This window comes from Ambystoma mexicanum, chromosome 1q (genome assembly GCF_040938575.1).
Source record: "Ambystoma mexicanum isolate Mex_15411 chromosome 1q, UKY_AmexF1_1, whole genome shotgun sequence".
NCBI classification, from domain to species: domain Eukaryota; kingdom Metazoa; phylum Chordata; class Amphibia; order Caudata; family Ambystomatidae; genus Ambystoma; species Ambystoma mexicanum.
The window spans coordinates 312185865-312211603 of NC_090922.1; positions in this window are offsets into that span (position 1 = coordinate 312185865).

Here is a 25739-nt window from a genome sequence, read left to right on the forward strand (position 1 = left end):
TCGCAAGGATGGTTCGGTGTTACAGCATTTTACACAAGGGCTTTGGACTGTCATATCTGTGGCATGTCTGGTGCTGTGTAACCTGTGTAAACACCCCTAGTGGGGATGATTGCGGTGTTATTGACCACTGTTCTCTTTTGCTAGATGGGGTGTTTCATGATTAATGTGTACATTCATTGCTATATATTGTGTAGTATGTTTCTTATCTTTACTGTACACGTGCTTGTTGCAATTCATGCCGTAGATAGTGTGTTCCACACTTTGGATGTGAAAGACGGACTGATGGTGTGATTTCAGATGTACGTCTCTGACATGGTCCAGTAATGAGATGCCTGATGAGACACACACAGATGACTTTGAAGCATTAATCATGTGTTTCATGCCCTTTCTGCAGGGGGATGAGCCTCCAGAGCACCTTTGCCAGCAGACATGGCCCATTGAACAATGGAATTCTGGACCCGTTTGTTGGTGCCCACATGCACATGTGTGCACAAGCAGAGGCACAGTGATTGCAGACCCACATCCTAGAACTGCTGACATGTTCCAAGGAACTCCAGGCAAGGTGAGCATCACAGGGGGGCCACGACACAGCAAAGCTTGCACCAGGCGAGTTGCACATGCAGGCTTAGTCACAGCACTGAGGGTGAGCTTAGACGAATATTGGTGTTGAAGCACACAATGCAGCTCAGATGTGTTTGTGGACTGATGGCTGTTGATAGTAGGGTTGTCTGGGACACATGCAGGGGCAGTGGCACATACCCTCCGGTACACCAAGGTCCATTGAGCCACTTGTATCAACCATGTAGCCTTCCGAGACATTGAAAGGGGCAGCTCACAGGGACATACAGCAAGGGACATACTCGGGTGCAGTGCATGTCTTTTCCACGTACTTCATGATAAATGCACTGCCAACTTTGTTTCGGTCATGGTGGTACGCAACTTGCTCTGTAGTCATGGCTTGCTATATGGGTCTGTCTGCTTACCCAGGGAACATTGCATGTTGTGTGAATTGTGACACATTGGTGTTCCATTTGCCACGCACCCACCAGCGGCTGACTTACTGCATTGACTGTGTATGACCCGTCACAGGGTTGATGTTATATATGGGTACGAAGCATCAACCACAGATTGTCTGTTTGTAGAGTAGTTTGTTGCTATGGGGCATGTTTGGTGTTGTGTTTTTGTGTAATTGGCACGTAAAGGTTGTTGACTGTGGCTCTCTTTGCAGCATTGCAGTGCTCCTGTAACCGGACCTGAGAGTGCGCAGGCAGGAGGCCAGCACTCAAAACCAGAGCTAAGTGTCTTGTTGTTTTTTCTTACGAACTGCTCTGCATAGGCTTGCTGGGGAGTGTACTGATGCATGGATGTATGTGTGGTTCAATTTGGTATGTTTTTTTCTCCCTAATCACCCGTGATCCTATGCAATTCTGAAACCTGTACCCTCTACCCGGTGTTCCTGCTTCCCGTGCCTATCCAAGCAACGTTCCCTGACCCTCTTTCCCCACTGGGGTTGCGGATGCCTGTGTAAGCCCCGAACTTGCAGGCGCCAAAACCCTAGAGGGGGTGGTTGGTTCGTACCACTCCTGAGCCTGGACTACAGAAGGCCATGACAATGATGTCCAAGTTTGTTTGGATTGTGTATGTGTTCATGCAGGTTGTACATTTTCGTGCATTCCCTAGTTTCATGTGTCATTCCTCCTCCCCTCTCCTGCCACTCATTCCAGTCATCCAGTGTGTCAACACCTGTCCCGACTGCATATCCCTGAACCTCATTCCCCACCAGGGTCTCAGGGGCCTGTGTGAGTTTGACCTTGCAGGGAACCCGGGACATGGTGGAGGTGGTTGTTTCGTGACACTCCCGCGCCTGTACAGAGGACCTGTGACAGTACACATCCATTCATGGTGCATCATCCTATGTCATGTACCACACATGTCTCACATCCTGTCGTGACATTGTTTTGCTGTGCTACCTTGGTTGTTGCATCAATGTGGTAGTACTTGGCCTTTGTGAGGTGCTGCTACGTCAAGTCATCTACTGGAGGGTGTTCGGGTTCGTTTTTATGCCTTGGATTTTGTGATTTTGGAAATGAGTGTGGATTCTGAGGGTTCAGGCATCTTTTTACACACAAGGTGGGAGATGGTGACGAAGGGTAAAGGTGATCCTGTGGCCAGGTGGAATTGAGGTGTTGAGGCTCCATGACCCAGGTGCAGTTGTTCAGTGGGTCATGGTCATTTGTGAGGGAGGGGGGGTTGTTGTTGATAGTTGCCTTGCCCTGCAGTGTGATGGGAACTCTGACATAGTAATGGTGGTATCCTATGTACATGTTGTGTTCTGCTGATCAATGCCTGTTCATGTGTTGTGTTTTCCTTTCAGGTGCGAGGGGATAGTTGTGGTTTGACATGCTGGGGTGTACACATGGTGGATGTTCACATGTGATGTGTAGGGAACACTGATGGTCACTTGAGTGCACATGCATATGTGGAGTGCATGTCCTTGCAGAACCACACACTTGCACTCTGATGCACTACATGTACTCCCACCCTTGCATATCCACGTGTACACTGTTTGCCTTCTGGTGCCCACTGTGTCCCGGCAGCACATGTTCTGTGACCGATCATGGATCCAGTACATGCCTAATTTGATGTTTGACGTGGTCTGTCACTTAGATGTGATGCTCAGGGTGTGCACCACACACAATGGCTGTTCACTGTGCTGTGCGCTGAGCAGTGTGATGCAGGAGTAGGACACTGCACACATGAGCTGCAGTGTTGATTTTTCAATGCATAATGTGCATGTAGACAGGCATTCATTGTTATGTTACATCTACGACTGTTGTAATGCATTTGGAAATGACTTATTTTGGGTGGGAGATTTTGTTGGTCTGTCATTTCATCTGATTCCGGGTCAGGCAGCAGTGTCTGATGCCACTGTGCATTTAGGACGTGGCAATGTGTACCTTATCGTTACTGCATTGGTGTATGGGTATTGCGTGCCATGTCATGTTGATGTTTGGGAGGGTTTGAGTGACATGACAGTGATGGCCATGGCCTGTTTTGCAGGTGTGTGTGATGCACACCTTGCATGTCCGGGTCATCCGCTTCTCAGAGCAACTAGCTGGGGGTAGATTTCTCTCCGCAGGAGGGCCCTCCCCCTGGAACAGACTTCCGGCCTGACTTGAACTTGAGGGGAATCATCTCCAGTTCTGGAAGCAGCTCAAGACCTTCCTCTTTGCTTCTGCTTACTGTCTGCCTCTCCCTTGCAGGATTATCCACTGGAACTGCACAGGAGCTGCAACTGGGCCACTCTCACCGACCTCGGTCCCTGGCCCAGCCACTCTCCACTTGCACTGCCTCCCTGGCAACCCCTGCACTGCAGTACTGTCTCTCTATCCCTACAGCCCTCCCTTCCCAGCACTTGTCTGCACTTACCTTTGTAGTTGCCACCAGGCGACCTATGTATTATTTTTTTGGGCTACTTCCCCTGTACTGGACTCCCCCCCACCCTTCCCATTGCACTTTTCCCATTCCCCCTACCCCTGCACTTGCACGATCTCAATGACACCTGGCCTAGTAGTACCGTTCTCTGTGTTCCCTTGTTCCCCCCTCCCTGCCTCATTGCGCCTTGGAATACTTGTGTATGGCCCATATCATGTCATATGTCATATGTGTGCCTTTTGGTCACACAGGATAGCTTGTGTTTAAGTAGCTAGGGATGCAGACGATGTGGCACTTCCATGGCAACTTTCTCAGGGTGGTAGGGTTGTGACAGTTAACTGTCTCTTTGTCATCATCGATTGTCACCTGGTATGTGCCAGGCCTGTGTGCACTCCGCAAGGGTGGGAGTTTAGGTGAAAAATGTGGCCACAAGCTGGGTCCGGGCTTCCTCGCCACGTGCCCTGTACCCTCCCATGGGCAGCACCTGTGCCTGTGGTTGGGGATGTGGGGGCACCACCATGTCCACCGGGACGCCCTGCCGTGTTGCAACATTGTGCAGGACACATGCTGCCACAATGATCCTGCACACTACTGGTGGTGCATAGAGTAGTTGCCCACCAGAGCGGTCAAGGGAGCGGAAACGTGACTTGAGCACTCCGAATGTGCGCTCCACTATGCCCCTGGTTGCAATATGGGCGGCGTTGTATCTTACCTGGGGTGGTGTGGTGGGGTTCCGGATTGGCGTCATCATGTGGTTGCTCAGAGGGTAGGCACTGTCCCCTGGGGAGGTGATAATAGTTGAGATTATTAGGGTTTGGATATTTGTCTGTGTGTGACTTGCATGCATGTGCAAGGGCATTTTTACTGACCTAGGAGCCATGTGTCGCCATGCTGCCCAGCTTCCAGGGCCCGGCTCAGGGCGGACATTCTATATATGAAACTGTCATGGGTGGAGCCAGGGTAGTTTGCATAGACAGAGGTGATGATTCCCTTTGCATCACATACCACCTGTACATTGATGGAATGCCAGTGCTTGCGGTTTCGGTAGATGTGCTCAATGGCCCTAGGTGGACGTAGGGCCACATGGGTGCAATCAATGGCACCGAGCACTTTGGGGAAGTGTGCCACCCTGAAAAAATCCAGGACAACGGCCTGCCTTTCTGCGGGTGTTCTGGGCATGTATATGTGCCTGCGGACTGAGGGGCGCGCTGTCATGATTGCCAGTACCTGGTGTAGGCAGCGTGACTGCGTGGCCTGTGAGACCCCCCCCACTATGGCAGTGGTCCGCTGAAATGACCCAGTGGCCAAAAAATGCAGGACATTGAGCAGCTTCTCCAAGGGGCTCAATGCTTGGGAGCAAAGGGTAGAGAATGTGAGGTCATCTTCCCACTCCCTGACCAGGTCTAGGATGATATGGGGTAGAAACCTATACCTGCCATAGACCTCGTCGTCAGGCATCCCAAAAAGGCTTGTCCGTGGTGCGAAAATGCGTGCCCTGGCTATTCTCCTCCTCATGCGGTGTCCCACGATCAGTGCAGCGACAAATGGGGCATTCATCGTAGCTGTATATACACGTTTGTTGTTTGTGCGCACTTTTATGCTGTGCGCGGGGACGCTTCCGCCTGCCTTCGTGTGGCAGACGCGTTGATGCCTGTGCACGTCTTTTGCCGTGCGCGGGTTTCCCGTATTCGGATACGGTCCGAGTGTCATCGCGTGTGATCGGAGGGGAGTGAGCGTACACGCAACTGGCCTGGGTACGTGTGTTTCGGGGTGCGCGGGAAGTTCCACACGCGATTAGCCTGGGTACGTGTGTTCCGGGGTGCCGGGAACTTTCACACGCGATTGGTGGAAATCCACGTGTGTTCTGTCATCACGTGCAATGAGGGAAACACCTGCGCGCGTCACGTCACAGACGCACTCACGCGCTAAGGGCCTTTGGTCCAATGAAATCGCATATGCGTGCTGCCGTGCATACGCGCTAAGGGCCTTTCCTCGTATTACACGCGGACGTGCAGTTTTCCACGCGCGCTTACGCGCATGGGCCCTTTCCTCGTATTACACGCGGATGTGCAGTTTTCACGCGCGCTGAAATGCCCATGCACGTCTGTACGCGTCACGTCACAGGGGCGCTTGCGCTTGAGGGGCCTTCTGTCCAATGAAAATGCGTATGCGTGCAGACGCGCTTACGCGCTAAGGGCCTTTCCTCGAATTACATGTTGACGTGCAGATTTTTCACGTGCCAAATCACTCCGTATCAAGCTGGCCACGCGTAAGCACACGGAAGACCACGCTCCTGCCCAGAAGGCCGAACTACTGCCCCCCAGAGCCCCGAGCACGCTCCCAACTGCCATCTGCTGCTGCCTGACTGCCTGCTGCCGACGTGCCCTGCCATTTGCTGCCTGCACATCAGCCAGGGGGGCTGTTGCTGTGACAACCCCTGCTGGAACCGAAGACTCCCGACTGGGATTCCATCGCTCCACAGCCCAGCCCCAGGACCCAGTTGCCCACCCACTCCTGCCTCTGGGGTTGTCATGTCGGGGCAAACAACATCTGGGACCGCTGACAACCCCCGGCCAGAGAGGCAGAGGGGCACCAGCTTCAGTACCACCGAAGTTTGTGTCCTGGTGGAGCAAGTCCTGGGGCAGTATGATGCCCTCTTCGGAAGTTCCTGCGCCGACAAGGAAGGACGGACTCGGATCTGGACTGACATTGTGACTGCCATCAACGCGGAGGGGGTGGCAGTCCGCGACTTACAACATGTCAAGAAGCGCTGGGAGGACTTCAGGTCCAGGACCCTGAACAAGGCCCGGCGCCTCTTGAAGGCAGCGGATGCCAAGGGGCGCCGGGGCCACTTGTCGGAAGAACAGATGAGGGTCCTGGAACGCATATCCCCAGCACTCCACGTCCAGGTCCTTGAAAAGCAGACCCGTCTGGAGTCGAGCGGTGAGTGTACATGCATCCTGATTGTGAGCAGTGCGTGTGGTGATTATTCAGTAGTGTGCAGGTTGCACATCTGTTTGTATGGGGTCGAGTATGGGTGGGGGTGTACAGGGCCGTGGGGCTGACACATGCGAGGGCTGTAAGGTGTGAGACATGGATGGTGCTTGTGTGTGTAGGCTTGCATGCCAAATGCAGTTGTGTGGGCACACATGTTTGGATGAATGTCTATGTAAGTAGACATGTCCGTGATGTCACGCATGTATGTTGTTTTCAGCTGCATGTATCAGCACTGTGTACATGTGCATGTGTGTCTATTTGACAAGAGTGCAACAGTGATGCAACATGGATGCATGTGACAGCGGTATGTGGAAGCCTGATTGGCAGATGTGACATGGATGCCCGTCTGAACAGTGCGACACTTGGCAGAGGTGTACACATGCATGCAAGTGTGGTGGTGTGTGTACATGTGTGGTGCACTTCCTGTGTTGCATGTGATGTCTGGCTCACCTTTGGCTGCTCATGCTGTTGTATGTGTATGGATGGTGGTGGCAGTTGCGATATGGCTGTGGTATGGCTCATGTGTGCGAGTTGTAATGACATGTGTGTTGGGGATTGAGATGACATGTCTGAGGTTTGCCAATGCCACTCATGTACAACTGTCATGTGTGTATGTGTCCATTGTACAGTGCCCTGATGCCTGTGTTTTGTTTCTCCCTGTCTGCAGCGTCAACTGATGAAGAGGGCGGAGAAGGTGCTGTGGAGCACAGCGGCGGGGATCCCACCGCCAGCCGGAGACGCAAGGCCCGGCTCCCCTCCCATGTTGTCATCTCGTCGGGGAGTGAGGATTCCGGTGCCGCGTCACAGGCTGCAGCTGCCGGGGGGAGGTCCAAGAGGCGGAAGTTGGAGTTGGACTCCTCGGCAGCAGAAGGGGCAGCTGGGACCCCACAGGGCCCAACAGGGGAAGATGGCATGGAGTCATCCAGGTTGGTGGGGGTTTGGTGGAGGAGGAGGCCGTGCAAGCACCAGAGACGGGGTCTGGAGGTGGGGATCCCACTGGTGCTAGTGGTGCAGTGCAGGACCAGGGACAGGAGGCAGCACAGGGCGCCGCGGAGGTGCCTGTGTGCAATCCTGTCCCTGATCCTGTCCCTGCATCATCTTGCACCAGCAGGGATGCCTACGTCCAGACCCGTTTTCAGGCAGGGGATGAGCTCACGTCAACTGGCCTTCCTCTGCCTGCGGACGTGGCTATCCAGGTCCGGGTTCAGCCTGTCCTGGCTGGTGTGGCGTTGCGTCAACGGGCCATGCGAGGTGACCTGCAGTCTTTTCATGAAGAGACTGCACGTCATCTCGAATGGCTCATTGACCACGTCAGCCTGCTGGGACAGGTCACCCAGGCCAGATTCCTCCGTCTGATGGGGCTTGCTCCGACCCCCTCCTCAACTGAACCCCCTACGCGCCAGTCGTCCTCTGTGCCATCTTCCCACCCATCAGTCACCTGGGTGCCCTGTGGAGCTGCCTCTGACGGTGCGGCCAGGCTGGTGGAGGAGGCATCCCTGCCACAGTCGGGAGTCGGACGTCCAGCAGGGGTGGCCACATCTACGACTGCACCCCAGCCGGCGGAGGATGTGCAGGCAGCAGGAGGCAGTGCACGGGCAGAGGCACAGCAGCAGCAGCAACGTGGTGGGAGCCATGAAGGCTCGGGGCCTTCAACATCGGAGGGGCAGGCATCGGCCGGAGGGCAGGAGGACCCAGGACAGAGAGTGTCTTCCGTGTGACAGCGGTTGGGCCACGCCATAGATGCGGAGCGGCAGCGGGCGGAACAGGCACGGCTCACAATGGTCAGGGCGGAGAACTCCATGCAGAGGGCCCTGAGGCGGGCCGAGTGCCTCGAGGCAATCCGCAGGGGTTTGGAGGTGGAGACGTCGACGGCCCTGCGGACCCTCGGGGCCATGGAGGAGGACCGCCTCCGGGACATTGAGGAGGAGTTTGATGATGCCCTGGCCCGGGACATCCACAAGTGAGCCGTGAAACTAGCCCGCTGCCCTTGTACATAGTTATGTAGGTAGTGTTAGGTTTCATTTTTGTTTTTATTTTATTTGGACCTTTCGGACATTGGCCACATTTTTGTATATAGTTTATTGTATTAGTTAGTGTAGTTAGATAGGTTTCCTTTATTTTGTTGGGATAATGGACCCTGGCTTGTTCCCATGTACATAGTTCGCAGTTGGATTGTATTTTTTTTTCACTTTTTAACCATGGAGCAATGGCTTTCTTTTTTATTTCCCATTGGATTTTGTTTTGTGGACATTGACTTTGGACAACATTACTTTGGAATTTTATTTTTGGTTTTGCTTTTTTTAACGGACATGCTTCTTTTCATTTTTGTACATTCACATTTCTGTTTCTTCATTTTTTATTCTATTTATGTTTCCTTTAATACATATTATTTTTGGTGAACTTCAATGTGTGGTATCCCATTGGTTTCATGCATTTCATGATATGTGTTTTGAGATTCACTGACACCCATTGGGTGTATGTGAGGGAAATGTGTTTGTTTCGGAACTTGCAATTGGTGTTCTGTGATGTAATTGCAAATTATGAGTGGGTGGATGCAATACTCGGGTGGGTGTTTTGCATTTGGAGGCTGACCATAGGGACCAGGGATCTAGATTGTGATGACATGTTGGCTGGGGAACATGAGTTGCACATGGGTGGGGGCCTGCTGGCAGGTGCCCCACAGTGCTGGGGGGTGGGGGTGGTGGGGAACATGAGTTAGACATGGGTGGGGGCCTGCTGGCAGGTGCCCCACGGTGCTGGGGGGTGGGGGTGGTGGGGAACATGAGTTGGACATGGGTGGGGGCCTGCTGGCAGGTGCCCCCACAGTGCTGGGGGGTGGGGGTGGTGTGAGACATGGATGGGGGCCTGGTGGAGGCTGCCCCTGCACTGCTGGGGGGTGGGGGGGTGGGAGACATGGGTGGGGGCCTGGTGGTGGGTGCCCCTGGTGGCTGGAGGGTGGGGGGGGTGGGAGACATGGGTGGAGGCCTGGTAGAGGCTGCTCCTGCACTGCTGGGGGGTGGGGGTGGTGGGAGACATGGGTGGGGGCCTGGTGGAGGCTGCCCCTGGTGACTGGGGGGTGGGGGTGGTGGGAGACATGGGTGGGGGCCTGGTGGAGGCTGCCCCTGGTGGCTGGGGGTGCAGGGGGACATGCGTTGGTGGGCAGTTGTGCAAGTTGACATGTGGGTTGGCTGGTGGGCATGGCCATGGTGGATGGGGTGCCTGCATGACATGTGCTGGGTAGGCCCCTGTGGTGTGAGCCACCTGCAGGGGCCGTGGAGGGTGTAGAGGGAACACCTGGGAGGACCCACACGTGCAATTCACGTGTGCTGCTCCCCGCGCACCCCTGTAATACACGTACCCTGATGATATCGCGTGTGGAACTTCCCGCGCACCCCTGTAATACACATACCCTGATGGAATTGCGTGTGGAACTTCCCACGCACCCCTGGAATACACGTACCCTGCTGATGTTGCGTGGGATACTTCCCCCGCACACCGAAATACACGTACCCTGATGAGATCGCGTGTGTGACTTCCCGCGCACCCCTGTAATACACGTACCCTGATGATATCGCGTGTGGAACTTCCCGCGCACCCCTGATATACACGTAGCCCGCTCCCCCAGGCCCGATCGCGTGAAAAAGTTCACGCGAACCCCTGAAATACGCGTAGCCCGCTCCCCCAGGCCCGATCGCGTGAAAAAGTTCACGCGAACCCCTGAAATACACGTAGCCCGCTCCCCCAGGCCCGATCGCGTGAGAAACTTCACGCGAACCCCTGAAATACACGTAGCCCGCTCCCCCAGGCCCGATCGCGTGAGAAACTTCACGCGAACCCCTGAAATACACGTAGCCCGCTCCCCCAGGCCCGATCGCGTGAAAAACTTCACGCGAACCCCTGAAATACACGTAGCCCGCTCCCCCAGGCCAGATCGCGTGAAAAAGTTCACGCGAACCCCTGAAATACACGTAGCCCGCTCGCACAGGCCCAATTGCTGTATGTTGCCACTTTTGTAATGCGCAGGGACGCTACCGGCTGCCTTCGTGTGGCGTACGTGTTTCGGCTTGTGCGTGTCTTTGGCTGTGCGTGGCTTTGCCCTATTCGATTCCATGAATACGTGTGGTTCGAGTGTGTGTGGGCGTTCCGTCTGCTTCCCTGCAGTACATCCCCAGTTACGCCCTTATTTTCGCGCATTGTTCCCCATTCCGCGCGTTACGCCCCGTGTCCCGCCCACTTTCTGGTGTATGCGCCGAGGTTGTGCGCTTTCACTGTGCGCGTCACGCACGCCTTTCGGGATGTTGCAGTGACTTGTGCGCCATGCACGGGTTTGGCGCACATCCCGGGGTGTACACGCACAGGGACTTCCATGAATCGCACGCGTGCACCTGTTTTTTTCCGCTTGCGCCTGCTTGCGCCTGCTTGCGCCTGCTTGCGCGAAGATTTTCGGCGCACGTTTGTTCCATGAATCGGTTTATTAGTCTGAAGTGCCTTTTTGCCAGAAGGAACTTCGGTGCCATAATTGGCTGTGGCCTGTCCTCTGCGACTTGGGGAGACGGCATGGAGCATAGACCTTATTAGGAGTGCTGGATCTCGTGCTCGCTCCTAATTCGTTTTTCTTTTTTATCACTCCCATCATTTCGTATTAACACCCCCTCTTCTTTTCCTGTGTGAGTGTAGGACGTGCGGTGTGCCAGATTAATTTTGAATTGGTTCCGGCTAGAAAGTGACCAGACTGTGATAATTAGGGACGCCCGGGTGGCGTGGCTGAGGGGGATTAGGGGGAGTCAGGCAAGGGCAGCCCCTTATGATGGTCGGGTGTGCGTCAGCCCTCCTCACGCCCCTTATAGTAGTTTGCATTGCAAAATATCACTCTGGGATTATCTGCTATAACCTGGATTGACTGGGGCATTATGGTATATTTAGTAATTTAGTGCTTAACATTGACTGATGCAAGTATTTTTTCACTAATTTGCATCATGTTAGATTGATCGATTGTTCTAATCCCCCGACTGTTTTTAACTACTGGTTTAGATGTTTGATTCCTAGAAGCATCACGTTTATTTTCATGTTTAATTATTTTTTAATTTGGTTTCATTTATTTTTTAATCCGCATCTATTTTAGCTCGTCCAATTTACAATCTTTTCGGAATAGCTTATTTTGTCACTGCCATTATGGTCAAGATTAAGGCCAAGGATGACCAGATCACCAGGTGGCTGATCGACATGTTAAAATGCCTAAAACAGACGCCTCCTTTCCCAGCATTCCGTACAATATCGTAAACGCTGCGCTTGTCGAGCGCGTGCTTCACAAAGTCCACTTCAGAAAGTCTGCTGTTACGCTGAGGAAACATTGCCAAGAGCACTGCTCCCTGGACTTTGGTACGACATTAGCCCACCAGCTGTTACTTGGTGAATGAACTTTGGAATCAGCTGTGCTAATCAGCTGTCTTATGATTTTATGTTTTGTGTTTCTTTTAGGAGTTCAACAGAGTTAACTCCACTTCCTTTCCCAGCATTCCCTACAATATCGTAAACGCTGCGCTTGTCGAGTGCGTGCTTCACGAAGTCCACTTCAGAAAGTCTGCTGTTACGCTGAGAAAACATTGCCAAGAGCACTGCTTCCTGGACTTTGGTACGACATTAGCCCACCAGCTGTTACTTGGTGAATGAACTTTGGAATCAGCTGTGCTAATCAGCTGTCTTATGATTTTATGTTTTGTGTTTCTTTTAGGAGTTCAACAGAGTTAACTCCACTTCCTTTCCCAGCATTCCCTACAATATCGTGAACGCTGCGCTTCTCGAGAGCGCGCTTCACGAAGTACGCTTCAGAAAGTCTGCTGTTACGCTGAGGAAACACTGCCAAGAGCACTGCTCCCTGGACTTTGGTACGACATTTGCCCACCAGCTGTTACTTGGTGAATGGACTTTGGAATCAGCTGTGCTAATCAGCTGTCTTGTGATTTTCTGTTTTGTCTTTCTCTGAGGAGTTCAACAGAGTTAACTCCACCTCCTTTCCCAGCATTCCCTACAATATTGTGAACGCTGTGCTTCTCGAGCGCGCGCTTCATGAAGTCCGCTTCAGAAAGTCTGCTGTTACGCTGTTACGCGTGTCAGCGGACGGCGGTGGCATATCATAATCCTTTTTGTGTTTTTGTTGTAATTAATATCACAAACGTTTAATGTACACACTTAAAACTGGGATGCCAGCCCTCATAGCTGTAACAAGTGCTACTTTTCAATTAAAAGCTTAGACGCCTAAACCCTCACCCACGATTGCTCTGAAGCGCAAACTAAGCAGCCATCCCATGCTTGTTCCTGGGAAGAAAATGGCTTCCGCTGATATTCGCGACTTCTACGCAATATGCCTGGATTCTGCCCATGGCATTGAAGGTGAGCCAAATGTTGTTACTGCACTCGATATCCCGTGTGTTGATTTAACTTGTCCCCCGATAAACGTTTTGAATACTTCAATCACCGATTCTCAAATTGTAAAAGACTCTGATTCGCCAGCTCTTGATTCATCTAAATCTATTGAATTACCTGTAGAAACAAACAACACTGATAACAATATACCCCTGACGAATGCCTTCACAGTCAATCTCCAACATCTAGGAGAAACAAACCGACCTCAACACAAAATCCACATGCAAGTGATATTAATGGCCCAACTGTTGTCCTTCCTCCTGACTCCTTGCCAAACAAATCTCACCACGAGGACTCTGTGTGTATTTCTCCCGTAGAATCTGGAACTCCAAAAACTCACAAGGATAGCCTGTACCACACACCTAGTTTATTCGATCCTGAACGTAATAACTCTATTGTCCTGTCAGCTTCGTTTTTACATCCTACTCCGCGAAGGCCTTCAAATGTTCCCACTTTACCCTTACTTTCCGCAGCTCCTCCAGCTACATCAAACACGCTAACAGAAGTTGCACTTGTGGCAATTAACTCGTCAGTTAATAGCATGCTCAAACTGTTTGAAACATTGGATAAAAGAACATCACAGCTGTCAGAACAATTACAGACTCTTGTGTCCTCTCCTAACACAATGACAACATCACGAGGTACGCAAACGGACGACTGTCTTCTCCCTCCTCTTCAGGTAGAATCCAGTTGCTTTCTTGTAAATCCAGATCAAACCCCTGTGATCATACGACGGCTAGAATCAAATATCTCATCTCTACTATCTTATTCGCAAGTCATTCGTCCTGTTGAGCCGCCCCCCTTGGAAGCTCCACTCATGGCAATCAAACCCATAAATGCTGAAATTGCACGAGCCATGTTTAATATATTCAACGCTAATCCCTCTGTTGATTCCACAACTTTTTTTTCTACAAAAAAAAATCATCTACTTTTAAGTACGGACAACAAACAATGCACCAAACGTATACAACGCATTCAAATATCAAACAGTAATATGAATAAAGTGAACAAAGCAAAACGTAAGAAGAATTTGAAGTCAACAAGAGCTAATGTTATAAAACTCGGTTCTGGCATTGAAGATCATGAACCCTTAAATGATTTACTTCAAGCTATTACAACTCAATCTGAAGCACCATTAAATCTAGACTCTGCTTCAGCTCAAATCACACTAGTCAATAACTTGACATCTGACTCTCCACCTACATTGAATGTAATACCCTCTTCCAAACCCGCCCTGCAAGAAAAATCTGCAGCTGAAATCCCCAAAATCGCATCTGAAATCACTCAGTCACAAGCTGATATCATATTAGCTGATATGTGGGCTGAGATTAAAAAATCAATGGATGAATACTTAAAAAGTAAAACATTAATGAATCAGCCGACGCCCTTGCCTGCTACCATGCCATCTGTAATGCCATCTATTGCATGTCCTTGTCACTCTTCTCCACAAACATCGGCACCTTCGAACAAAACTCCTGTAGCCACTCTGTCACAAACTGAGGCTATATTGGCGGATGTGCGAGCTGAGATCAGACATTCTATGGAAGAGTTCTCAAAATTTAGATCCTCAACAAATCAATCTTGTGCACTATCTGGGAGAAGGCTAACACCTCCCTGTTTAAATTCTCTTGAATCCGACCTCAGCCTCCACACAGAGATAATAACCACTCTTCTCCAACTGACAATATTGGAAAGTATAATAAGAATGAAGGTTTCAATGATATGTGTGCTCCTCCTAAATCTAGGCATGCCTTACCTCCTAACAAACATCATTGCTTCATTCTTAAATGCCGAGCTGCTCCATTTCCATCCTATGATTTATCTAGAGCGAGTGTACAAGCCGTACTGAATGATGTTGACTCATTAAGTGGAACATCCACACAAGACATATCTCAGGTCAAATTTTTGGGTGACCAAGACTGGTCTGTTGTTCGCATTTGGGTAGCTTCCACACTGATTCGTAACACCTTATGGCAAGCAAAAATGAAGCTCTTTGAAATGGGCTTTCTTTTGGCTCTTGATCTGCTTGATTTGGAGGAATCTTCTAGTATGGCCCCAGGTTTTACTACTCCAATGACTAAGAAGCAGAGGCTTTACTCTTCCTCTAAACCTTTCTTGCATTCACAGACTAAATCTCAGCCCATTCTTAAGCATGGATCCAACTCACAAGCTTGGCATTACCAGAAACAACCACCACTGCAGTCCCAAACCACTGAATATCGAATTGCTAGTTGGAATACTCGTGGGCATTCCCATTTGATACGTGCCTACTGAGTCACACGATAATCGCCTTTCAAGAAACTTGGTTGTTACAGAGGCCTGTATGGAGTGGGTATGATGTTATTTTGAATCCAGCTAAACCAGGAATAATGGGGCGCCCATCATCGGGATTGTTGATTGCTGTGAAATGTGGTTTGGGGTTTCAAATTAGTCCCTGGCTTGCACCAAATCATTATTTACAATTGGCTAGAATTGCATTTTCAGGGGGAGTCATTGCCTTTATAAATCTCTAGCGAAATCCTGCTGCAATAATAGACTCAATTTTTTTCTGTGAATTGGAAATTTTACTTGACACCATTATGCAAGATGCACAAATTACCAATTTATTCATAGTTGGATAGATCAACATAGATTGTCTAGCCAGCTCTAAAAGCAAACTCTCATCAGCTTACCTCAAATGGGAAATGCTCATGAAATATCGTAATCTTATTATGCTGAATGGTGCCTGTGAGGATGATATTCCGCCTCACCACACTTGGCATAGAGGTTCTTCAACCTCGACCATAGACTTTGTATTGGTTAACACGTGCACCTTGTCAGAAATCTCCAATTTTGAAGTGATTAAACGCAACTCTAGTGACCACGAACTTTTGTCAATCTTGTGATAGCCCTTCTCTAATATTGCATCGTGTAGAGATGACACCTATAAGATCCCGTTGTTGGCTAATAATGCACGAACAAGATGCGTTGGACGCACAAATCATTAGAATTACTTGGGCAACTTATAAATTAACATGAACCCATGAATCGTCTTTATGAACCTTACACTTCACATCTCTCTCTTTTTCGTACTAAAAGTGGGGTCAATCTCCATTCACATCACATTCATAAACACATCTTTGATCGAGAAATACAAGAACAAAAGAAGTGGCTAAATTGGCAAAAACGCCATGCAGCACATTTACCTTTTGTCAGCAGAGTTGCTACCATAGAAACTCTTAAATGTAGATATAACAGCTCGTTAAGGTGCTATAAAATCACCCAGCTACAGCATGATGGCGAGGCAATGCTTTCTGCCATCATGTCAAAAAATGTATCCGCCATATAGTCCTTGCTAAATCTTGCCAATCATGAATCACAGGCCCCTGTGCAGATAAATGGGGTATTGGAATGTGTATGGAATGAACACTACCAGACCTTGTATGCCTTGCCTGAAGTGCCTCAACCTCTTTATAGCTCACCATCTGCACCTTTTGGCCAAATGGAAATATTGGAGGAGGACATCTTATTCTATATACAGAAATCGAGCTCTTCGAGAGCTCCTGGCCCTGATGGCCTCTCCAATTACACCTTTAAGCAACATCCGGCTGAATGGGCTATGATATTACATCGAATCTTGCCCAAATTCTCAGAACTAATACAATTCCGGAATCGTGGTATCAACCAGTGATCGTACCAATTTTCAAGAAGGGTGATCGGTCTGATCCCTCAAACTACAGACCAATCGCCCTTCTTGATGCTCCTGGAAAGTTGTTTGCCCGCTTTGTTTTGCGAGATTTTAATTCATGGACGCTAAAGCATTTCAAACGCGACCCTTGCCAGACAGGTTTCATACAGGGTTTAGGAACTGCCATTAATCTCTTTTCTTTAACAACCATACTAAATGTTCATTCTATGAATCATCAACCACTTTATCTGGCTTTTATTGACCTAAGAGCTGCTTTTGATTCGGTCTCACGTGAAATACTCCTACACAAATTAAAGCTAGCTGGTTGCCCCTTATATTTGATTTTGCTAATTCATGCCTTACATAATCAGACAACGGTCCAGATTAGACTGACCTGTGAAGGTGCATTGACTTCCCCGATTAAAACCTTTAGGGGCCTGAAACAAGGGTGTGTTCTGGCATCATCAATATTTAACTTTTTCATCGCAGATATTGGTGCCAGTTTCACTCAAATAGTGGGTGACCCTCCCAAGCTTGCCTTTAAATCGACCCCAGCCTTGCTTTATGCAGATGACCTTGTTTTGCTGTCCAAAACTCCGTCTGGTCTCCAAAATTTACTTGATGGAGTATCAACGTACACTCAGAAAAATCTGTTGTCCATCAACTTATCTAAAACCAAAATGATCACTTTTGGAACTAAAAAGAAAAATCTAACAAAATCATTTCATTGGCACATCAATAACTCTGAAATTGAAATGGTTAATCAATACACCTATTTGGGTGTGACTATATGCAATATCAAAACTCAATCATATTGGTAGACCATTAATGATAAATTGAGCCAGATGCTTTCGCAAAACAAAATTATCCAAGCAAGGCTGGGGAAGTTCTCAATCAAACCAGCAAAAATGTACTACTGCGAAAAGGTAACCCCAATTCTTCTTTATGGTTCCGAGACCCAGGATCTAATGCCAGAGATTTGTTGGTCTAGACTGGAGAGTATTTATTGGAAACGCTGTTTGGGACTTCCAAACTGTGTCCCAATCTGTTGGATCAGACATGAACTGGGCCTGACCTCTTTATATATGTGACATTTGTGGCTCATAGTAAGTTTGTTTAGAAAATGCTTAATGACTACAGACTCTTTAATGCTAATAGGTACTCTGTCCGCTCACATATTCATGAGCGAAGAAATGCATACATCTAAATGGCGTCAAATTGCCATTAATGTGCTAGCTGATGCTGATGTCTCTTTACAAACCTTAATTCAAAACCCCATGAAAGTTAAAAGTAAGATGTTTAACGCTGACTGGATCAGAACTCGGAAACAGTGCACTACCTTGAGTGATTTTAAAAATTATTTCCAGGCACACAAAAAACAGGGCACAATCGAATTGCATCTGATTAGATCGTCGTCAGTATTCCACAGAATGGAATTTTCTAGGTTAAGGTTTAATCTCTGTCCGGGGGCGTGGCTAACCGCCATGTGAAGAGGACGTTCGCTCCTTGCGCTCTGCTTGATGCGACCATCATAAGCTGCTTTTAACTATTTTTTTCGGGGGCCCCGAACCCCTCGAACCGCCTCATCGAGGGCTGACATCCTGCTGCACCTGCGGGTCGATTCCTGTGGCCCCGGAGGACCGGCCTCGCCTTATAGACCGTGCGACACGATCCTGCGGACCAGGGCCAAGATGGCGGCTCCCGAGCCCTGCTAGACGCGGCGGCCCGCACTCTAAGGCCGCTCGCGCCGTAACACTCAGCTGAGGGGCGAAGACACACGAACGCCCAGCTGGACTGGCGGGGGGGTCCTGCGGGGCACCCGCGAAGCTTGGAGCGCGAACAACGGAAGGTGTAAACGGGACGACCAGCCTGGAACTTTCCGGACGAGGGCGCTGCCAGCCACAGAACCGGGAGCCAGGGTCTCGGAGGCCCTTCGAGGTGAGCGGGGGGGATTAACTCAACCGACACATACAGACGTGCCCGGCCTGGTAACTCGAAGAAGCGGCCCCGGCGCACACTATCCGTCCCCCCCGAGCCTACGGAGCCGCCCACGGCATACAGCGACTCGCCATCACGGCCCACCCGTGACACGGCTTCCTCGGCCACTCCATCGCGGCTCACCTCGGCCACCTCTGTAACAGTGAAGCCCGGAGGCCCAGTCGACATGTCTTCCAAAGGAGCAAGGGCTAAGCAACGCCAGACCACCATCGACACGTTCACGGCGGCGGGGCCCACAGCGCCTGAGAACATGAGCGAGACTCTTGCTGCAGACCTACCCGACCCCTTGGGGCCATCAGCGGAACCTAGTAACACACAGATCCTTGAAGCTATCAAACTTTCCCAGGCAGCCGTGGAGCATAAAATAGACGCTGTCGCCATAGACTTGAACCTCCTGCGCCAAGACGTCCGATCCCTGGCCGGCAGAACAGAGGTGCTGGAGGCCCAGGTCCGCGAGAACACCGAAGCTAAGACAGTGCTCCTCAAAGATGTCGACGTACTTCAACAAAAGGTAAAAAACCTGGAAGACAGGGTCGAGGAGGCAGAGGGGCGCGCACGCCGCAACAACATTTGCCTCCTGGGGCTCCCGGAGGGCATCGAGGGATCGGACCCCACGAACTTTGTAGAGAATCTCCTGATACAGGAGATTGGAGCAGAAAAACTCTCTCAGGGCTTTGTAATCGAAAGGGCTCACCGATCCCTCACATCGAAACCCCCTCCTGGTAGCCCACCCAGACCCGTGATCGCTAAAGTACTTAACTACAGAGATCGGGAAACCATCCTCTCCTTCTCGCGGTCAGGCGGCCAGATCTGCAGGGGTTCAGCCAAGATAACCATCTACCCTGACTATACCTTTCAGGTTCAAATGAAGAGGGCACAGTTCATACACACCAAAGCAAGACTAAAGGCTGCAGGCCTACGCTACATGCTCCTCTACCCCTCCAGATTGAAGGTGATACGAAACAACAGAACTCACCTCTTTGATACCCCGGCCGAGGCCCGAGACTGGTTGGACAGGGTGCAGATCCCAGATGTCGAAGTCAGGAAACGACAACCCCGCTGAGCCCCGTCTCCCAACGGCCCCGTCTCTCGAAGGCCCCGGTGCCTTTCGGAGGCCCCACCATGGAACGGCCACTTACGCCGCAGCTGACCGGATTTCATAACACGAGGCGCCTGGACGAACACTCTCCTACCCCTGGAAGTTCTTTCTTGTTAAGGGTACTCGTTACCCGCCCGTAGGGCACCATGCGACCATCCTTCGGTCTAAAGGAGCGGAAACGGGTCTGTCATAGTGAGGGGCTCCTCACTCGACCTGGTTTATGTTGGGGAAGTTCACAGTTACGGGGGGGTGGGATAGGGGAAGTTGGCACAGTTGTTAAGTGCCCGAATCAGGAACAATCAAGACCACCAACATCCATTTCAGTCAGCACGGACGAGGCACCTACCCTCCGCTGGATAGGCTGGCAGCCACTGAAGCAGAAGTCCAGGGGTGCAAGTAACCCGGCTGAGACCCGCATGCACGTATCTCCAGGAAACCACACTATCCCCACGATCCTCCTGCCACGGGTGATGCTCCCGGGGGCGTTGGACATAGCCACCAGAATCCCAAATCTCACATGGCCGATTCGTTAAAAATCCTGACGTGGAACGTCAGAGGCATGAACAGCTTCGTGAAACAACGGCGCATACTCTCCTATATTAAAAGAAGCAAAACCAAAATAGCCCTGCTACAGGAAACACACCTCACGTCGGACAAACTGAAAGCATTGGCCAAGGCCTGGCGTGGTACCCTAATAGGTTCCTCCTACTCCTCCTACGCCAGGGGTGTCCTGATCTGGGTGGACCCCTCGGTCCCCTTCCGGTTAGTCGGCTCCAAAGCAGACAATGAGGGCAGGATGGCACTTGCATGTGGCACCATTGAAGGGAGAGAGGTTTGTCTAGTCAGCACTTATGCACCCAACCATGATGCAACCACCTTCTTCCACTCCCTGGGTCCACGCCTCGGCCCGTACCGGGACCAAACCATGATATGGGGGGGCGACCATAACTGCACCTTAGACCCCCTGAAAGACAGGTCGGACAATAAGCATACACGCCCTTCCCCGCCGGCCAAAATACTGTCAAGGTTGGTACAGCAGTTACAACTCCGAGACTTGTGGAGAGAACAGCACCCAGATGCACACGTGTTCTCCTTTTACTCCCCTCCTCACGCAGTCCACACTAGACTAGACTACCTTTTCGTGAGCCTAGAACAACAGGCAATGTTCGGCGGTGATCAGTACCAGCCCAGAGTACTGTCCGATCATTCTCCACTAGTAGCCGCCTGGGAGATCTACCCGCCTAGACCCCCTGTCCCCACCTGGAGACTTAGGGCTGAAGCTCTCCTAGACATAGCCCTTCGCGAACACATTGCCGATAGGACTGAAGACTACTGGGAGAGGAACCTCAACAGTGTTAAACACATAGGCACCGCCTGGGAGGCATACAAAGTGGTCCTGAGAGGGGAGATGATTGCAACCATGGGCGGAGCACTGAGGTCGATTACTTCCTCCTTAGAACATGCAGAGAGTGAGTTGGGGGAGCTCGAAGGCAGACTTGACCCATCCCCAGAACATTTACAGAAGGTGATTGACCTCAAACAAACCTGTCTCACGCACTGGGAGTCCCTGGGTAGGCTGAGCTATGCCAAACACACCGAACGTACCCATGCTCTAGGTGACAAACCTGGTAAACTCCTAGCTTGGCTGTACAAGAGAGAAGCCCCCAGAACGCCCATTTGCCAAGTACTCAAACCAGACGGCTCCCTAGTGCACACCCAGACTGAAATTAATTCGGTGTTCTCTGACTTTTACAGCAATTTATACGCCGAACCCCCACCCATGGACGTCTCCGACATGGAGGACATCCTGGACGACATAGATCTCCCCAGGCTAGAGCCCCATATGACGGACGCCTTGGACGAACCCATCACCCCAGACGAGGTCAAGGTAATCATTAGGTCACTCCCGACCGGTAAGTCCCCAGGCACTGATGGCCTCCCGGGGGAATTTTATAAATTGTACGAAGAGACCTTGGCCCCACTGTTGGCACAGGTGTTCAATGAAGCCTACGAGCGGGGTGCCCTCCCCGACTCCATGAGGGAGGCGGTGATTGTCCCCCTCCTGAAACCCGGGAAAGACGGATCGCACTGCGGCTCATATAGACCCCTCTCCATGTTAAATGTTGATTGCAAGATCCTAACCTCCCTGCTAGCTAGTAGACTGCGAAGGGTAATTCCCCACCTGATCCACCAGGATCAAACGGGTTACGTGCCCGGTCGCTCCATAACAGAGAACCTGCGTAGGTTGCACCATATTATGTACAGCACGGAGCAGAGGCCTCAGAAATACGCGGTGGCGTCACTAGACGCCACCAAGGCCTTTGATTCAGTGCGTTGGGAATGGCTGTATGCCACTATGGCTAAAATGGGGATAGGACCTGCCTTCCTGAAATGGACCCGGCTAGTCTACACCAACCCCACCGCTAGGGTGCGCACGAATAGGACCTTCTCAAACAAATGGGCGTTACATAGAGGCACTCGCCAGGGCTGCCCACTCTCCCCGATGCTATACATCATCGCCACCGAACCCGTAGCCACGTACCTTAGGCAGGAATACGGAGATGGGGGTATCGTAATCGACGGAGTGACCCACCTCGTCTCTATGTATGCGGATGATACGCTATTGTTCTTACATAACCCCGAACACCTCCTGCCCTACATCTTAGAAACACTGGACGGATTCAGTAGATACACGGGTATCCGTATTAACAAAGATAAGTCCTGCCTCTACCCTCTTGCCGCCCTGTATAAAGATGGCCCTGGATCCCTCCCCTCCCTAGATCTAAAATGGCAAGCGACCTCCTTTGGATACCTGGGAATCACCATACACCGGGACCCATTCACGGAACATATACTTAATACGGTGAGAGCCAAAGACACTCTAGAAAAATCTATGGAGTTCTGGGGTAAGCTTCCGCTCTCGATGGCCGGTAGGGCCGGTCTACTCAAAATGGTTGCTCTCCCCCGCTTACTATATAACTTTACAAATGTGCCCTACAATATCCCCCCCTCCTTCTTTAAAAACATAAACAAGCTATGCAGACGGTTCCTTTGGCAGGGGGGCAGACACAGGGTGGCGCTGGACACACTCCAAAGACCTTACGAGAGGGGAGGAGTTAAGGTCCCTAATTTCGAATTGTACTACCTGGCGAGCCAGCTAAGGCATGTGATGCGATGGATGGCCGATGAGACCTCCTCGGACACTAGGCTCCTCCAACCTGCATTACCCAACCTCCTCCTGAGGGACCTACTGTGGGCACGGGGCGGATTCACACAGCCCCTTCCATACTTAATTAGACTTGGAATAAAGCTCTGGAACAGAGCGTGCAAAACTGTGGGGCCTGCTGATCCTTTCTCACCACAGATCCCTATAGCAGCAATTATGGCTCACCAGCCATGGGGCTTTCACGAATCACGCACCCAATGGGAACCTTACGGAGTGGCCACCCTGGGAGATTTAATGCGGGATGAAAAGATCATGCCCTTTCCTGATCTTGCTGAAACTACGGGATTACCCGCTGGCCAGTTTTTACTCCATGGGGCAGTGATACACGCCATTAGGGTCAGATGGCCGGAGGCTACCACCCCAATGACGGAAAACACGGTCATAGAAACACTATTGAACACAGCCGAGGGCGGCCATGAAACCTCGCGATTGTATGAAACCCTGCTCCAGGGCACGACTAACACCGAGCTTAAATGTAGAGCAAAATGGGGAATCGAATTTGGCTTAGACTTCACGGATGCCGAATGGGAGAAAATAACCCACTACCATAAAAAAGTCTCCAGGAATGCCCGATTGCAGCTCATTCAACTGTACATCACTAACAGAGCCTACCTAACACCTGAGGCTATATCGAATTTCAAGGGAGCCGTGGTCCAGCTATGCCCCAAATGTAGGGAGCCGAAGGCGGGTATGACGCATATGTTCTGGGGCTGCCCGGAGATACGCCACTTCTGGACACAGGTTCAGGGGAGGGTGGCGGACGCAGACATCGAGCTAGAGGTGAACTGCCCCGCAGCATGCATCCTGCGCAGATGCAAACGCAACCATAAAAACAAACCTCTGAACAAGCTCAAAGATCTGATCTACATAACTGTGAAGAGGCGCATAGCCATGGGATGGAAGAGCCCGAGAGCCCCGCAGGAGGCATTGTGGTGGGGGGACCTGACTAAATGGATAACGGCGGAGACTGGCGCGTGGGAAACGGCAATCCTTGAACAAAGGCTAGACTCCAGCGGAGAACTACAACGCTGGGTGGCCTTGACTGAGCCACTTCTGCATCCTAATAACTCTGACGATGCCTCGGATGGATCGGACTTCCCTAGCCATCAATCTGGCCTATCTTAATGGGACAATAATGCTTACTTGGTCTTGGTTGGGGGGGTGGGGGTGGGAGGGTTACGTTATTTTCTGATTATTCGTCTGATATTCAAGTGATGTATACTTGTTTTTGTTAATCTGTTAAAACCAATAAATACATTTAAAAAAAAAAAAAGGTTTAATCTCTGTCCAACACGTGAAATACTGATGAGAAGAAAATTGTTAACATCGGCTAATGATGATTGTAGACATTGTCAAGAGATTAATCAAAAAGAAACATTAAAACATTTCCTTACCAAATGTACATCTCTTCTTACAAAACGAACACAGTTCCTCAAACCGGCCCTTAAAGAATAAGTTGAACTGTCCTCAAGTTCACTATGGCAAATGATACTTGAAGGTAGATACACTTCACTTAGAATTAATTTTATTTGTTTTCTCCATGATATGAACCTATTGGAATCTTGCACAACTAAGGGTGCTCAATAACCCTTTATTTCATGGCCTATATTCCTAAGAAATAATCATTTTATGATGAGAATAAAAATCCACGATTGCTCTGTGATGAAGATAGTTAGCAAGTTTGATTGTATTTTAATGTCATTCAATGTTATCCTATGTGATTCTCTTTTTTTAATCATTATATTAACTGTTTAATTGCTTAAAAATGAATTGCATAGTGAATATTTTACTTTTACTTTTGTTTTAAAAGAAATTGATTGTGCTATCTCATCACTCTGTATTACTGATGGGTTTTTTTCTTTCTTAATTTTTCTTTTTTCACCTGTATAAATTGTCTTTCAGTTGTTTCTCTTTGTATAGATTTTGTTTTTAAAAGTTGATTAAATTCAACTAAATAATAAAAAAAAAGATAGATAGCCAAGCCAAGGACACCCCTCTGGCACAGCCCCCAGGACCACTGGAGATTGAGAATCCGTCCATTTCCCAGAGTTTTAATTAGAGGATAGTACTACCTCGGTAAGTAGCGAGTTGAAGTTGAGGGTAGTGAGTTTCCTGGATGCCTGAGCGAGCTGTATTTGGTGATAAGTTAACCATAGGCTGAGGGTCAAAAATACTGATGCATTAGTGGTTCTGCTCACCAGTTCACTGGTGTTGAAAAGTTGATGCATGTCAACTTTTTGGCTGTGATTGAGGTTTGCGTAGGTCAATACACATTCAGGTTTCTCCTTTGTTCCCTTTGCACAGCAGACTGTAGAGGTGAGCCACTATGTGGATTCCATTATTTCAGTGATCCTGAATACAGTCATGTCCCTGAATAGACTCTCTAACTTATCTTGCAAGCACAAAGGCACTTTCCTCACCTGATGTTTCACTGATAAAACACCAGTCTTGAGAATTACTCTATAATGGGATCCAGTGAGCTTGCATTTGGCATCAGTGAACACCCTAGGGAAATGTCAGGTGAGGTTAAGCAGTTGATGCTGTCTGTCCAGAGGATGCTCTTCCAGTGGGTTCCCATGAACACTAAGTGGCTGATTCTCAAGTTGGTGTTAAGTATCGAAAAGGCGGCAGAAAGCGCTAGTGACCTTTTTGGTACTTAACACCTATTCTGAAGGTGGTGCATTCTTCCGAAGTTGGAATGAATGCGCCACTTTCGGAATATATGTGCCAGTTGCTAAGATGTGTGATAAACCAACCTAGCAACCGGAACTTTCGGTATTTGGCATTTTGCATGCCGATCGTTGTGGCACTCCTCCACTTTAGCATGTGGCCAAAAGTGGTGCACATGTACGGCACCACTTTGGTGTCGCTGTTGTTGAGGAGTGCAACGGAAA